Genomic DNA, 18471 nt, shown 5'->3' on the forward strand with positions numbered 1-18471 from the left:
TTTATTTCAGCAGTTCTTTTAGGTCAAGTCTGCTGGTAACAATTTCTTTTACTTTTCTTCATTTGAAAAGTTTTTATTTCTTCTATAAGTAAAATACACTTTATTTATTCTTAAAATATATTTTTGATAAATATAGAATTCTGAGTTTATAGTTCTTTTCTTTCAGCAACTGAATGTATTTGGCCATTTCCTTCTAACTCCTATCATTTCTGATAATAATTTCACTGTTATTTGAATTCTATTATTTGAAATGTACTTTTTCTATCTTTTAGTTTAGTTTTTTTTTTTTTTTTGCTCTTAGTTTTCAGAATTTTGATTATGATATGTCTGGGAATGGACTTCTTTGGGTTCGTCTTGTTTGTGAAGATGTTTCTTGAATCTATCGATTGTATTTTACCAGATTTAGGAAGTTTTTCACCATTTTTTTGTTCAAAAATTTCTCAGCCCCACACATTTTTCCCCTCTTCTTCTGAGACTCTGATGACTGATGTTACATCTTATACTTTTGTTCCATAGGTTCCTAAAGTTCTGATCATTTTTTTAACTGCCTTTTTGACTGTTGTTCAGATTTTGTAATTCCTATTGGTCTACCTTCAAGTTTACAGAAGATTTTTGCATCTATGTTCATGAGAGATATTGGTCTATAATTTCCCTTTCTCTTAATGTCTTTGGTTTTAATTTTAGGAAACGTTGGCTTCATAAAATTAGTTTGGAAATACTCCCTCTGTTTCTGTATTCTGAAAGGGATTGTATTGGTGTAATTTCTTCCTCCTTAAATGTTTGATAGAATTCAGCAGTGAACCCATTTGGTCTTGGCACTTTAATTTTTGGAAAGTGATCAATTATTGATTCAGTTTCTTTACTAGATACAGGCCTATTTAGATTGTGTATTTTTTCCTGTGTGTGTTTTGGCAGATTATAGCTTTCAAATAACTCATCAGTTTCATCTAGGTTATCAAATTTGTGGGCCTAATGTTCATGGAATTTCTTTTTACCCCTTTGATGTTAGGGCAATCTGTAGTGGTATCTTCTCTTTCAATTATGATATTAGCAATTCGCCTCCTTTTTTTTTTTTTTTCTTGGTGAGGCTGGCCAGAGGCTTGTCCACTTTATTGAATTTTTCAAAGATCCAGCTATTGGATTATTTTTCTATTGATTTCATTGATTTCTGCCATAATTTTTATTATTTCTTTTTTTCTGCTTATTTTGCATATAATTTGCTCTTCTTTTTTTCTTAAATCTTCAGCCAGACATGGAAAGCTCTAATTCTGTAAGATGACAGTGTGTTAACCACTTAACTATAATTTAAGATTAAAGGGAAAGAGTAATAAGAATTAGCTCTTATAATTAGTTGATGAATACACAATACAAAAAGAAGGATACTGTGACATCAAAAAAATAAAAAGGAAAAGAAGAGGGGGTGGTATTTGTATATAATCAAAGTTAAATTGCTACAAGAATAATATGAACTCTTAATTTATAATACATTTTAATGTAAGCATCATAATAACTACAGATCAAAAACATAGTAGATTCACAAATGACAAAGAGGAGAGAATCAGAGCATACCAGCATGGAAAATCACCAATCCATAAAAATAGGCTCCCAGAGAGGAAAAAAGAAATGATATAACTACAAAACAGTCAGAAAGCAATCAATAACATGGTCTTGGCAAGTCCTTATATATCAATAATTACTCTAAAAGTAAATGGATTGATCTACCTAATCAAAAGCCACAGAATGGCTGGATGAATTAAAAAATGAGACCCAACTATATGCTGCCATCGAGAGAGTCACTTTGGCTTTAAGGACATTTTCAGACTCAAAGTGAAGGGATTAGCAAAAATATTCCATGCAAGTGAAAACCAAAAGAAAGTGAGGTTAGCTATATCTATATCAGACAAAATATACTTTAAGCGAAAAATGGTAAGAAGAACAAAGTAGGTCATCATGTAATATCAACTCACCAAGAAGATACAACTATTGTAAATATGTATGCACCCAACATTAGAGCCCCTAAATATATTCAGCAAATTCTAACAGATCTGAGGGGAAATTAACAATACAATAATAGTTTGGGACTTCAATACCCTATTTTAAATAATGAATAGGTCAGAAAATCAATAAGGAAACACAAAATTTGAATTATTTTTTAGATCAAATAGACCTATACAAATTGACCAATAGGCCAAAGAAAAAATCGAAAGAGAAATTTAAAAAAACATCTTAAAACAAAGAAAATGGAAACACAAAATACCAAAACTTACAGAATGTAGCAAAAGCAATAATTCAAAGAAAGTTTATAGTGATAAATGGCTACACTAAGAAAAAAGAAAGATCTCAAAAAATCTAACTTAACTTCTCAAAGAAAAAGAAAAAACTAAATCCAAATTAGTAGAAGGAAGAAAATAACAAAGATAAGAGCATAAATAAATGAAATGGAGATCAGGAAAACAATAGAAAAGATCAGCAAAACTAAAAGCTGGGTTTTGAAAACATTAACAAAATAACAAAACTTCATTCAGACTAAGTGAAAAAGAGAGGAGTCTCAAAAAAAAAATTAAAAATGACAGAGGAGACATTACAAATGATACCACAGAAATACAAAAAGTTACAAGAGACCCCTACAAACAGTTATACACCAACAAATTGGGTAACTTAGAATAAACAAATTCTTAGAAACATACAACCTACCAAGACTGAATTATGAAGAAATAAAAAAAAAAAACCGATCAATGAGTGGGGAGATTGAATCAGTAGTGAAAATAATCTCCCAACAAAGAAAAGCCCAGGACCAGATAGTTTCCCTAATAAATTCTATCAAACATTTAAAGAGGAATTAGTAACTATCTTGCTCAAACTCTTGCAAAAAAATTGAAAAGGTAGGAACACTTCCAAACTCACTTACAAGGCTAGCATTACTGTAACGCCAAAACCAGATAAGGACACTACAAAAAAGGAAAACAAATATAGGTGTAAACTTTGCAAGAAAATGTTAGAAAATTAAATTCAGCAACACATTAAAAGGATAATACAGCATAACCAGGTTGAAATTATTCCTGGAGTATACGGATAGTTCAACATATATACATCAATAAATGTGACATGTCACATTAATAGAATGAAAGGTGAAAATCACACGAACATCTCAATAGATGCAGAAAAAGTATGTGACAAAATACAACAGTCATCCATGATAAAAACTCTCAACAGATTGGGTATAGAAAGAACATAGTTCAGCATAATAAAGGCTGTATATGACAAGTCCACAGCCAACATCGTACTTAACGGTGTAAAGTTGAAAGCTTTTCTTCTAAGGTCAGGAATAAGACAAGGATGCTGACTCTTACCACTCTTATTCAACATAGTACTGGGTGTCTTAGATATACCATTCAGCCAAGTTAAAGATATAATAGGCATCCAAATTAGAGAAAAAGTAAAGTTGTCTTTATTTTCAGGTGATAGGATTTTTTTAAATAATAAATTTATTTTTTATTGGTGTTCAATTTGCCAACATACAGAATAACACCCAGTGCTCATCCCGTCAAGTGCCCCCCCTCAGTGCCCGTCACCCATTCACCCCCACCCCCTGCCCTCCTCCCCTTCCACCACCCCTAGTTCGTTTCCCAGAGTTAGGAGTCTTCATGTTCTGTCTCCCTTTCTGATATTTCCTACCCATTTCTTCTCCCTTCCCTTCTATTCCCTTTCACTATTATTTATATTCCCCAAATGAATAAGACCATACAATGTTTTATATCTTGAGTTAGGCAAAGAATTTTTACATACTTCATCAAAAGCACCATCTGTAGTAGAAAAAAATTAGTTAATTGAACTTCATCAAAATGGAAAAGTTGTGCTATCTAAAAAGGCTAATACTATTTGATTTCAAAAATTATTAGAAATCTATAATAATTAAAATAGCATGGTACTTGTGTAAAAGTAGACAGATCAATGGGATATGTGAAGTGCCTGGGCAGTTGGTCAGTTAAGCTGCCAACTCTTAGTTTCAACTCAGGTCATGACCTCAGGGTCGTGGGATTGAGCCCTGCAGAGGGCTCAGCACTCAGCAAAGAGTCTGCTTCGGGATACTTTCTCTCCCTCTGCCTCTCCACAGCCACCTCTCCCTCATTTGTGTGTCTCTTTGTGTGTCTCTCTCTTTCAAATAAATGAATTAATAATTTATAAATAATTATAATTATAATAAATTATAATAAATAATCATAATAATTTATAAATATTTACTTTTATTTATTATAAATAAATAAATCTTCAAAAGAAAAGGCCACATATGTTAAATATTTTAGGCTTAGGGCTAAGAAGTAAAATTGAAGCTTTTATATAAGTATCTACAGAACCATTTGAAATGAAGCCATTTAAAAATGTAAAAAGCTGGGAACCCTGGGTGGCGCAGCGGTTTGGCGCCTGCCTTTGGCTCAGGGCGCGATCCTGGAGACCCGGAATCGAATCCCACATCGGGCTCCCAGTGCATGGAGCCTGCTTCTCCCTCTGCCTATGTCTCTGCCTCTCTCTCTCTCTCTATGACTATCATAAATAAATAAAAATTAAATAAATAAATAAATAAAACAACTAGAACAGTACAGGTTTTATAAAAAAAAAAAATGTAAAAAGCTTTCTCAGCCTACAGACATTAGAAATACAGGTGGCTATTCATATTTGACCCACAGGCCATAGTTTGCCAACCCCGGTATAGAGATTCCAGAAATAAGCCTATATATATAGATAACTGAGTTTTTATTTTTTGGTTGTTTGTTTCTTTTCCAAAACCACAAAGGCAATGCAGTGGAGAAAGGATAGCTTTTTAACAAATGGTGCTGAAACAGTTGGCTGTCCCCATGCAAAATCATGAACTTCAATCCACTCCTCCCTCTTATACAAAAATTAACTCAAAAGAGAGCTTAGACTAGAAGGTAGAACTTAAATGTATAAAATTACCAAAAGAAAGCATAGAAGAAAAATCCTCGTGACCTTGGATTAGGCAGAACTTTCTTAGATAAGACACCAAGAGCACAATACATTAAAGAGCACAGTAATAAATTAAACTCCATCAAAATAAAAGGCTTCTGCCCTTAAAAAAAAATAGTTCACACTGGTCAGAATGGCTAACATGAACAATACAAGCAACAACAGATGCTGGCAAGGATGCAGAGAAAGGGGAACACTCTTACATCATTGATAGGGATGCAAACTGGTGCAGCCACTCTGGAAAAGTATGGAGGCTCCTCAAAAAGGTAAAATTATTAGAGCTACCCTACAACCCAGCAGTTGTACTACTAGATATTTAGCCAAAGGATAGAAAAACAGTGATTCAAAGGAGCACATGCACCCCAATGTTTATAGCAGCAATGTCTACAATAGCTAAAATATAGAAAGAGCTCAGATGTCGATTGACAGATGAATAGATAAAGATGTGAAATATATAAATAAATATATATATTTGAATATTACCCAGCCATCAAAAAGAATGAAATATTGCCATTTGCAATGATGTGGATGGAGCTAGGAGGTATTATGCTGAATGAAAAAAGTCAGTCAGAAAAAGACAAATACCATATGATTTCACTGATATGTGGAATTTAGGAAGCAAAACAGATGAACATAGGGGAAGGAAAGGAAAAATTAAAAATAAGATAAAAACAGAAAGGGAGGCAAACCATAAGAGACTCTTAACTATAGGGAACAAACTGAGGGTTGCTGGAGGGAGATGATGGATGGGGGTGGGGTAATTGGGTGATGAGCACTGGGTGTTGTATGCAACTGATGAATCACTAAATTCCACTCCTCTCCTAAAACTAATAATACAGTTTATGTTAACTAAATTGAACTTAAGTAAAAGAAAAAAATAGTTAAGACAAAGAAAAGGCAATCCCTCAGAGTGGGAGAAAAAAATTGCAAAACATGTATCTGATGAAGGACTTGTATCCAGAATAAGTAAATAATTCTCAAAACTCAAAAGTAAGAAGTTAGCCTAATAGAAATAGGCAAAATATCTTAACAGAAACTTCACCAAAGATGATACATGGAAATAAACACATAAATAGATGCTCAATATCATTAGTCATTGGGGAAATACAAATTAAAACCACAATGAGATACCAGTACATCTGTAGTAGAATGACTAAAATAAGGAGACTGTCCAAATCAAGTGTTGTCAGTTATGTGGAGGAACTGAGACTCTCAAGCAATGCTGTTGGGACTTTGAGAAAGAGTTTGATGGTATCTAAAAATCTTCAACATTTACTTCCCATGTGATCCAGCCATTCCACAATCAGTTATTTCTCCAAGGGAAAAGAAATATATATAACAAAGACATATATACAGATGTTCACAGAACTTTGTCATTACCCAAGCTGGAAACCAAACCAAGCCCATCAAGACGTGAATGGATAAATAAATTCTGATTTTATAAATAAATAAACATCCATACAATGAAATGCTACTCAGCAATAGAGCAGAATGATTGATACATCTAATATGATCTATCTATCTAAAACAACCATTTTAAAAAGTATACAAAAAAGGATGCACTCAAAAACATGATAAATATATCAAAATGGAATTCCAAAAATGGTTCAATGTATCTATAATAAGGCAGAGAAAAATAAAGAAATAAAAACAAAAGAAGAAAAAGAAAATTTAAAAAATGAACTTCACACTTTAACCTTAACATACGAGTAATTTCATTAAATGTAAATAGTATAAATCTATCAATTAAAAGAGAGATTGGCAGAGAGAATGCAAAAGCAGAATGGATCATAAAACACAACCTACCATGGTCTGTTTATAAAAAAATATCTCACTTCAAGTATAATGATACTGACTAGTTGAAAGCAAAAATATGGGAGAAGATATACAACATTAATCAGAATAAAATAGAAATAGCTATAAAATACCAGATAAAGTAGACTTCAGATCAAAGAACATTGTCAGAAGGCAGAGAGGATGCTTATATAGCAGCAAAAGGGCCAATCTACTAAAAAAGATAGTAACCTTAAATAAGTATCAGCCAAACAACAGAGCTGAAAATTATGTGAGACAAAAATTGATAGAACGCAAAGGAGAAATAGACAAATCTACAATTATAGTTGGAGACTGTAACACCTCTGTCAACAATTGGTAGGACAATGAGGCAGAAAATCAACAGAATATAGAACTCAATAACACCATGAACTAACAGGATCTCATGGATGTATAAGGAACACTCTTTGCAGCAAAAGCAGAATACACATACTTTTTCAAGCATCCATGGAACATATATCAAGATAGATCATATCCTGGTTCATCAAACCAAATTTATAGAACTAAATACATACATTAGAAAGTAGAGACAAAAAATCTTAAGTCAAAAATCTAAGGCCCCATCTTAAGAACCTAGGAAATAAAGGAGAAAAGTAAATCCCAACAAGCAGATGAAAGGAAATAAAGATAAAAGAAATTGGTAAAAGAAAATAGAGAAAATGAAACAAAAGTAACAACCATTAATATACAAAACAACTTGGATGAATCTCCAGAAAACTACACTGAATGAAAAATGCCAATCTCAAAAGTTTATGTATTATTCCATTTATAGAATACTGTTGAAATAAATTCAAGAGTTTTATTTTAAAAATGAAAAACAGATTAGTTGTCAACAGAGGTTAAGGAGGCAGTGTAGCAGAGGGGAGGTAGATATAGATATAAAAGGGCAACATCTAGGTTCCTTTTGTTGATGGAAATGTTCTGTATTTTGATTGTATCAGTGTCAATATCCTGGTTACTATATTCTACTGTGGTTTTGCAAGACATAATTAAAGGAAATGGAGTAAAGGACACATAGGCTCTCCATCATTTTTACGACTACATATGAATCTTCAATTATGTCTAAATAAAGAGCTGAATTAAGGAAAATATCACAATTTTCAAAACTCTCTAGTGATTAAACAAATTCCTCAATCAAGAATGATTAAAAAGGGGATGCCTGGGTGGCTAAGCGGTTTAGTGCCTGCCTTCGGCCTGGGGCGTGATCCTGGAGTCCTGGGATCGAGTCAGGTTCCCTGCATGTAGCCTGCTTCTCCTTCTGCCTATGTCTCTGCCTCTCTCTGTCTCTCATGAATAAATAAATAAATAAATAAATAAATAAATAAATAAATAAATAAATAGAATCTTTTTAAAAATGATTAAGAGACTTGAACATACAGTTCACCAAAGAAGGAAAAAAGTACATGAAAACACTTTCATCATCGTTAATCACTAGGGATATACAGATTAAAAGCACAAGGAGAGCAGAGGCTCTCTGCTGGGTGGCTCAGTTGGTTAAACATCTACCTCCAGCTCAGGTCATGATCTCAGGGTCCTGGGATTGAGTCCCCAGTCTGGCTCCCTGGGACTCTGCTTTTCCCTCTCCATCTGCCCCTCCCTAACCCCCCAACTGCTGGTGCTTGCTCTCTCTAAAATAAATAAATAAAATCTTTAAAAAGTAAATAAAAGCACAATGAGATTCCACTACACATATATCAGAATGGCTAAAATTTGAAAAATGACAATACTGAGTGCTGAGAGGGAGACAGAAAAACTTGACCTCCCATAATTGTTGGTGAGAATGCAAATGGCATAGCCACTTTGGAAAACATTTTAGCAGTTTCTTATAAAGTCTAATATCCTTATCATACAACCCAATAATCATACTCCTGTTCATACAAAAATTAATCAAATATTTATAACAAATTTACTTATGGTCACCAAAAACTGGAAACAACTCATATATCCTTCAATTTGTGACTGGATAACCAAATCATATTATATTCACACAATGGGATACCATTCAGCAATAGAGAAGCACAAATTCCTGATACAATAATACAAATTTATCTCAAAGGAATTATGCTAACTGAAAGAAGCTAACTCAAAAAATGCAATATTCTATGATCCCATTTACATGACATTTTTGAAAAGGAAAAACTAGGGACAGAAAAATCAGTGGCTGCAGATGATGAGTACAGGGAAGAAGGAGTGATTATGAAGTGACACAGAGAAATTCTGGAGAGGGGGATAGAGCTGTTATATAGAACTGTTCTACATCTTACTCAAGATGTACAACAGTTACAACAGTGTGGGCATTTGTCAAAATTGGAATAGCTGGAGGTTGAAAACCAAGAAACAAGAATGCCATCCTTGGCTCTGTTTTTTACTAGCTTTGTGACCCTAGACAATTTGCCCTCCTTTCTGGGCCTCTTTTTCCTATTTAGAATGAGGAAAATGAACTAAATGATCTCTGAGTCCTCTACACTTAAAAAAGTGTACTGTTCTGATATTGTTGTTGTTGTATACTACAACAACTGCAACCCTGAGAATCTGGAGTCCTGAATTTTAGATTTAACTCTGCCACTTTCTAGCTTTCTTCTTTTAGACACATTGCTCTACTTTCTCAGACTTCATGTATCCTACAAAATGAAAGTAATATTTCATTGTATATATATATGCCATGTTTTCTTTATCTATTCATCTACTGATGAACACTTAGGTTGTTTCCATGTTGGCCACTGTGAATAATGCTGTAAGAGACATGGCGTGCAGATGACTCTTCCAGATACTGATTTTATTTCCTTTGGGTATAAATCCAAAAGTGGGATATCTGGATTATATGATAGTTTCCCTTTTAATTTTTTTGAAGAATTTCCATGCTGTTTTCTAAAATGGTATAACAATTTCATTTCCATCATTAGTGTACAAAGGTACCCTTTTTTCCACATCCTCTCCAATACTTGTTATCTCTTGTCCTTTTGATAATAGCCATTTATGATAATATGAATAAACCTGAAAGGCATTATATGCTAAGTGAAATAAATCAGACATGGAGACAAATATTATATGATGTCACTTAAATATGGAATAAAAAAATGAAGCTGAACTCCTAAAACCAGAAAGTAGAACAGTGATTGCCAGGAGGTAGAAGAATGGGAAATGTTGGTCAAAGGGCACAAGCTTTTGTTCTAAGATGAATAAGTTCTGGAGATCTAATGTACATCTTGGTGATTTTATATCATAATACTGTGCTGTATACTTGAAATATGCTAAGAGTAGACCTTAAGTGTTCTTACCACATAAAAGGTAATTATGTGATGGACATGTTAATTAGCTTGATTGTGATGGTCATTTCATAATGTATATGCACATTAAATCATGCTGTACACCATAAAAAATCACAACATACAACCTAAATATACAGTTTTTATCTGTCAATCATAGGGCAATTAAGCTGGAAAAAATAATAAATAAAAAATAAATTTTCAAATAAAAGAAAACAAGATGAAAGTGATAGGATTTACCTCACAAAGTTGTTGTGAAAACCACATTATGTGTTATTTATTAAAGTGCTTGATGTATTAAACATGAGTACTAAGTCTTAGGAAGATCCATATATACAGAATTAAATGATCTCTAGATTCCTTTAGAGTTCCAAAAATCTGTGTTGGCAACCAAAGTTAGCTTTTAAAATTATATATTTAAAAAAAGAAGAAAGAAAAAGAAAGAAAGAAAGAAAGAAAGAAAGAAAGAAAGAAAGAAAGAAAGAAAGAAAGAAGAAGAAAGAAAGAAGAAGAAGAAGAGAAAGAAAGAAAAAGAAAGAAAGAAAGAAAGAAAAGAAAGAAAGAAAGAAAGAAAGAAAGAAAGAAAGAAGAAAGATTTTGCTGCAATTCTAACATGAGCTCTCTAGAGGTCTCTATTACCAAACAAATCAGCATATGTTCTACTGTTGATTTTGGCAGTTTAAAAACTGAATCTATTAGTCTCTTGTCAAATTCAATATTCTCCAAAGAGATTTCTTTGCACTTTGGAGGCCACATCATTTGATTGTATGATCACATAAATCTTTCCTCTGTCAGGGTACTGAAGACCCTTCTCGTAATCCTTATTAGCAACTTCAGACTAAGAGTAGAGCAGATACTATCTATAATCATATTATAATTTTTCAAAGGTGAATTTAACTGTTTTTTCTCTATGTCAAAAACCACTGGCCCCAGATATTGTCCTGTTCCTTTCTAAACTCAGGTTATCATTTGTCAAAATAAACAATGAAACCAAAAAATGGAGGGACGTGGTAGAAGAAAGAAAAAGAAAATCTCAAGGCAGTGTTTTCTCAACCACTGTTACTCACGGCAAGCTATATATTTCAGGCTGTTTCCACAGCACACACATGTATTTAACTAAAACAAACCTCTCACAAAGCAATAATTATCCTTACAGAGGGAGACGCACTTTTATATTTTCTATTCTAGTCTACCCGATTCTTTTTAATAGTGCTTTTAACACACTAGTTAATCCCATGAACCACTAAGCTTTGAAAAAATGCTGCCTTAAGGGGATGCGAAAACTAAAAAGAAGTACTCTGGTCTCATGTGTAATATGCACCGTCGGACCTCAAAAGACTTTGTGAAGTGACAAGTCAAAGTGGCAAACAATATGCACAATGTGATTCCATTTCTACAAAGAATGTCAGTGATTATTTATATATATATTTAAAGGAGTTGTGTAGGATGCTGTGCTGGGTTGTGCCTTCTTTTCCAGTTCAAGTTAAGAGTTGGCCAAGTGAACTTCTATAAGATTTGGAAGATAGAAGCAAAACAGCAGCCATTACTCTCAGAAAGCTACCGTATCAGAAATGGTGACGGATGGAGGGGGGATGTCAAAGCTCCCCATCCATCTGGTCTCTCTGATCTCTGGCCCAGATATCTAACAGCAGCTCTGAGCTAATTAGAAGATGCTTGGCTCTGGATTCACAGAGATGAAATTATCCAGAGAAGATAGCTTCCCATAGTCTCCTCCATAAGCTCATGCTCCAGAACCCACACTGCTGGTCGGACACACTTGGCTTCTCAGCTTTCTCTATAAGCTCCAGGACTTGGCTTACCCATTGCTTCCCACATTCTGTGCTCTGACTCCCCTTCCAGACTTTCATCTCCTCCCTTCCAGCATTTTTATAAGGTCTTTCCTATAATAAATGTCGTCTTTCCATAATTTTTATCATGGTTCTGCTTCCCTGACTAAACCCTTTATGATACAGGTAAATATGAATCAATTGACAGTAGCTACCCCTGAAGGAGAAGAAAAGTGATAGGAAATATAAAGGATGATGCAAACTTTTCATTGTAGGATGTCTAAATCATGTAAAGTCTTACAATAGAGTGTATTTATGTATTATTTACATTATCAAAAGAAAGGAGAGAAAAGGAAAAGAATGCTTTTAAGATATCAAAGCACCCTCAGACACAAAAGGGCAAAGTAGAAAATAAAACCACCATTTTCTAAACATTCTAGAATGCATGTAAGTGACTTTTATTTCCAGATAAGTAACTATAAAGGTAGAAATGAAAAAAAGAGAACTTTTTATACTTAGCACAAATTTAGTATCATGGGGGTGGGGAGTGGAAATGCTGTGCTAGAGCACGTTTCTCAGACCTCAAAGTGCAATTAGATCACCTGGCGGTCTGGTTCAAAAGCTGCTTCTGATTCAGCAGTCTGGGCAGGGCCTGATACTCGGCCTTCCAAGCCCATTTCGAGGTGATGTTGATCATACTGATTCATGGGTCACGCTTTGAGTGGCAGAGCTCCAGGAACTAAATGACATAAAATCAAATGCTATGTGTGAACCTAGATTGGATATTGTTTCAGGGAGTGGGGGTAGCAATAAAAGTCACTTGGAGGGTAATTAGTAAAATGAGAATGTGGACTGCATATTAGAAGATGTTATATAATTGAGGTTAGTTTTTTGGTAAGATATTGTTCTTATGGTTATGTAGAAGAATGTCCTTAGGAAAGGCATCTTGAAGTGTTTAAGGTGATAGACATGATGTGTGCAACTTAATATAATTGTAGAGATAAATTTTTCTTGTCAGTAAAATATGTATATTATAGTATATTATAATTACTATGTATAATAATACATATAAAATATATATTCTAGTGACACCTGAATGGCTCTGCAGTTAAGCGTCTGCCTTTGGCTCAGGGCATGAACCTGGAGTCTCGGGATCAACAGGGAGCCAGATGCGGGGCTCAATCACAGGACTCCAGGATCACAACCTGAGCCAAAGGCAGATACTTAACCAACTGAACCACTTAGGTACCCCTACAATGATATATTTGATAATAAAATAAAATAAAAATAAATATGTTTATATAATTATACATCTATAAATGTAAGTGGATATAATAAAGTATATTTTATATATAATTATATATTATATGTGATAACATGTAATACTATATATTACTATGTGTATTGTAATTTATAATTTAGTAATTCTTTTTCCTCAAAAATACATAAAGGTGAAGAAATAGAGGCGGAGAATGCTGAGCAAATGGCCCCAAGGATCCAGCAATAGAGGTGAGATGTGATGTTGTAGTTTGGAAATGACAGTGTTCCCCTCTACCTGAGTCCTGCGCTCCTGGGAAACTGCAGTGGTTAAGAAATCCTCTCAGCCTCTTGTGTTCGGAAAATGTGTACTGCAAAGAACCACCCTTCCCGCATACCATAAATTAAGATTTGGGGATGAGCTCCTTGTTTACTTAAGACAAAGCTAGATACAGACCCTCCAAATTTTCATCCTTTGTCATAAGAGGTGAGCTGAATTGCTTGTTCCTGTTGGCCAAATTGAAAAAATGCCCACCTCCATACCTTGACCAAACTTTAGTCTGGCTTGTCTCCCTCTGCCAGAGCCCTGAACTTTGGCCCTTGAGGTTAAGCAAGCATTGGAGCAACTCCTCCTCAACAACATTTCCTGTTCTACCATCTGATCATGCCACCTGCTCATCCCATTCCTCCATTTCCAGTTGTTTCCAGCCTTGTTTTCTTCTCCTCATAAAACCAAAGTCCTTCTGTCTGGCCGTTGACAGGCTTATAGATCTTATGGTGGGGAGCTTTGTCCTCCCTTTTAGGAAGTCTCCTTCTTCCTACTAGAATGGTCTTTTTGCATAAAGTCTCTACTTACATAAGTCCAAATTTTTTTTTTTAATTTGACAGAAGTGTAGTGGGAGAGATAGTTGCTCTGCACAAGTCAGAAGTGAGAGAAGGAGACACAGGCAGGGAGTTTCTGCATCAGGGGAAATCTTGGAGCAAGGACTCAAGAATCCCAGAAAGCACCTGCTACAAGGGAGAAAGGTCCTGGATGGCACTTTATTACTGCTCAGGTGACTCTGCTTTGTGATTCTTCAGGATAATCTCAGAAATTATGTCACTCTTGGTGTGATTGGCCATTTTTGGAAGGTGGCAAAGGGGCTGATTTGCAGCAAGTTGACAATGGCTACTAATAATATTAATAGCTACTAGTTACTGAACTCCTAGAATGTGCCAGGAGCTAGACAGTGAGCATCACATACCTTATTTCAAATCCATACAACTCTGAAAATATAGGCTTCATTCTCCATATTTTACACCAGAAGGAGCCATGTCTTCGAGGCTATTAAATGCAAAAGACATAGAAGCGCTTTTCCTGGATGCCCTATATGAAAAAATGCCTTTGTTTGCTGTCTTTGCATCAGTGCTTCTGTGAACTTCTTTTTCTAGCAGTTCCACCTGAAACCATGCCTGACTGTAGCACTCTTCTGCTCAGCAGAGATAAATCGATAAATTCTCAGTTTGTCCTGCAGATGCCACCCTTGCCATGAGATAGGTCTCAGAACTCATCTCTCAGTATTGGCAATTTATCAGAAATTCTCAGAGAAGAAAAAAGACTGGTCATGCCCTTCATGCAACCTAGATTTCAGTATGACTCTGAGGGTTCCCCAGCTCTAGTGAATTAATTAGAATCCTTCTTTTATGTTTTCATTTTTAAGGTATTTCCTGTATTTTTGAATTGATAATACATTTGCATGGCTCTTAAGTTGAAAGGTATAAAAATGAGCAGTGAAAAAAATCTCCCTTCCACTACCATCACCCATCTGCCAAGTTTTATGCCTCAAATAGAAAAGCTACTATTATTAGCTTCTTGTGTATCTTTCCGGAGCAATTTTATGCATATGCACGCAAATCTAAGTATATATTCCTTTGCTGTATTGTTTTATACAAATATTAGACAATCTGTTGTGCAATTTCTCCAGATAATAGGTCTTATAGGACTTTGCATTTTTAAACAACTGTATGGTGTTCCATTTCATGGGTCTATTAATTCATTTAATCAATTCTTTACATTTTAGGTTGATTTGGACATTTTGCTATTTAATAATAATATCGATACCATCACCACTACTACTATTAATTGTAATCACTTACACTAGGTCTGGCACTGTTTTCAACACTTATATTAACCCATTTAAGCCAAAGCACAGCCTTATAAGTCATGTTTTTTTTGTTATTACCATTTTACACATGAAGAAACAGAAGTAAGAAAAGTTCATCAGATGATTGGCCCAAGATTATCCCACCAGCAAGTGGTAGATTCAGAAAAACAAGTTGTAGAAGGCAGAGGGGGTCTGAAATGCTTGGTGGTTGGAGCCGTGGGGAGGGATGGAGGAGGGAAGCTGTGGAGTAGCCCCTACCACCACACAGGAGAGAGCAACCTACTTCTGAAGATTATGTGTCTGTAGGCTGGGCCTTGCCAGTTCTCTGGACCCAGCCATGATCTGGACATAGATGTGTTTTGGTTGTGTCAAAGAAGAGCGACAATTAAGAACCTCTCCTTTGGGATTTTGGGGGTAGCATCCTGGGATTCAAAACAGAAAAACAAGAAACAAAATGCCTCAGAGGGCTCACAAAATGCCTGCCCAGGCTCACAACTCATCCATAAAAAGACATGGAGCTGGTGGAAAATGCCAGACACTTCTCCACAGGGACACCACCTTCCTATCATTATCCTTATCTTCTACTCAAATGGCGTCACTGGCTCAGGTGTCACTATTTGGTTCAGGTTTCTCCTCAGCCATGTCAAATTATCAACCTTAATTACTCTGGTATCTATTTCCATGACAGTCTTGGTCTGTTTGGGCTACTGTAATAAATATACCCTAGCCAGGGTGGTTACATAACAAAGATTTATTTCTCACAGTTCTAAAGGCTGGGAAGCCCAGGGGTCAAGACGCTAGCAAATTTGGTGTCTAGTAAGAGTCAGTTTCTTTGTTCACAGACAACCTTCTTGTCATGTCTCTTGTGGCAGAAGGAATGAGAGAGCTCTCTGAGGTCTCTTTTAAAGAGCACTAATTCCACCTGTGAGGGCTTTACCCTCAGGACCTAACGTCTTCCCAAAGGTCCCACTTTCTAATAGCATCGCAACAGAGAATAAGATTTCGACATATGAATTTCAGAGACAAGCATTCAGTTCATAACAATGACCGCCCCCCCCCCAAGCACCTTGAACTCCTGCCTTCTTGACCTCAACAATCTCCCTTATGCCACGAGACTGCTGCCAGCACACATGGTGCCTTTGTGCAAATTTGGAAGAGTCACAGCAGGATGCATTACAGATCTGGGATCCAGAAAAAGAAAGCTGCTCTTCTCTCTCCCGTTCAGTCTGTACTTTTATGGAGTAAACAGGAGAACAAATTTGACGCTGGCTACCTCTTATGTGTGTTGCCTGCAAAACCTTACCTCAGGCCTGCCCCTCACACCTAATCATTTCCTGTCCCGGGGCTTTTTTATTGGTCTTATGCTGTGGGAAACTGGTAGGAAACTACAGGACCTTCACATGTGTATGACTCAGAAGTAGAGAGCAATTATCACCCTGTGGAGTTAACCTTCCCTAAAATGAGATGGGAATCAATGAGTAAATATTTCTTACTTTATTTTTTTTAATTTTATTTAAATTCAATTTGCCAACATATAGTATAACACCTAGTGCTCATCTCATCATGTGCCCTCATTAATGCCCATCACCCAGTTACCCTATCCCCTCACCCTGTTTCTTACTTTAGACACACAGTCCTGAGTTGCTTGTTAGGCAGCAAATTGTTCTCATTTTCTATTGCTGTTTCAGCAAATCACCACAAACTTAAAACAACATGAATTTGTTATCTCAAGTTCTGTAGGTCACAAGTTCAGGTTGGCTTGATGGGCTTCTCTGCTCTTAGTTACACAAGACCAAAATCAAAGTGTCTGAGGGTCAGGACTCCTCTCCAGATGCTCTGGGGAGAATCTGAATGCAAGCTCACTTGGGGTGTTGGGAAGAATCTGTTTGATTTGTGATTACAGGTCCAAGGTTCCCATTTCCTTGCTGGCTGTCACCTAGAGGATGCCCTTAGCTTGTAGGTCCCCTCTCCAGTCCTTACATCTCAGTAATAGCATGTGGAATCCTTCTCACATTTAGAAGCTTTCTGACCTCCCCTTTTGCCATATCTCTAATGACTTCATCTCTCCAGTTTCCAGCCATGAAAAGTTATCTGCCTCTAAGAAGACACATGTTATTAGATTATGCCCACCTGGATAATCCAAAACAATCTTCCTATTTTAAGATCAACTGAATTACATCTGCAAAGTTCTTTCACTGTAGTATTTAGATCAGTGTTTGGTTGAATAGCCAGGGGGTGGATAGCTTGGGGAATATCTGTAGAACTCTTACTAGCACATAACCAGTCATTCACAGGGGTGGCCATCTTAGAACTCATCTTTGTATTAGCTCTTGATTCTTACCTGTTTTGATCTCACTCTCTCTCACCTCTCCTTCCTGGATCACCCTTCCCAATAAAGTACTGGCATTTAACATTTGTCTCAGACTTTGCCTAGTGGAGAACCAATCTGCAGTATTACCAGTGGCCCTTGAAAGCCGACCCTCAGGATGGGATTCTGAAACTGGTTCACTCACAAGTCAGATGGCCATAACAACCCCCATTCCTAGAGTCTTATGGCATGGCGAAAACTTCTGGCATGCAGTAGCATTTCAATTACCAAGGTTGTCATCTATAGTTTAATGGATGAGACACAGGTGGAACTTAAGATTGTGGGGTTGTACCTTGGTTTTAGCATCCAAGTGATAGTGAAATAATGATAATCTAATGAATTGTGGAGAGGGCTTATTTTTATTTTGAGATTGTAGATTCACATGATAGTTGTAAGACATACAGAGAGATACCATGTACACTTTACCCCTCGATGGCAATATCTTGTAAAATAGCCGAAATATTGACATTGATACAATCAAGTTGCAGAACACTTCCGTCACCACCAGGATCACTCATGTTGCCTTTTATGGCCACACTCATTTTCCTCCCACTGCCTTAGGCTCCTTATCCCTTGGCAATACTAATCTGTTCTCCACTTCTATAACTCTGTAATTTCTAGAGTATCATCTAAATGGAATCACTTTCAGTATGTAAAATTTGGGATTGCTTTTCTCACTTAGCATAAATTATCCAGAGATTCATCCAAGTTGGTGTGTCTGTCAATAGTTTATTTTCATTGCTAAGTAGTACTCCATGGAATGGGTGTGCCACAGTTTGTTTCACCCACTGAAGGGTAACTGGGCTGTTTCCAGTTTTTATTACTGATTTTTA

The 18471-nt window shown here is 35.8% G+C and overlaps 1 long non-coding RNA gene across 1 annotated transcript in view; it reads right to left on the bottom strand.

Annotated features, from left to right (window-relative positions):
- Positions 1–18471, bottom strand: part of LOC102153551 — a 55480-nt gene that overhangs the window by 21030 nt on the left and 15979 nt on the right. The window lies entirely within an intron of this gene.

Source organism: Canis lupus, chromosome 14 (assembly GCF_011100685.1).
Source record: "Canis lupus familiaris isolate Mischka breed German Shepherd chromosome 14, alternate assembly UU_Cfam_GSD_1.0, whole genome shotgun sequence".
NCBI lineage: Eukaryota > Metazoa > Chordata > Mammalia > Carnivora > Canidae > Canis > Canis lupus.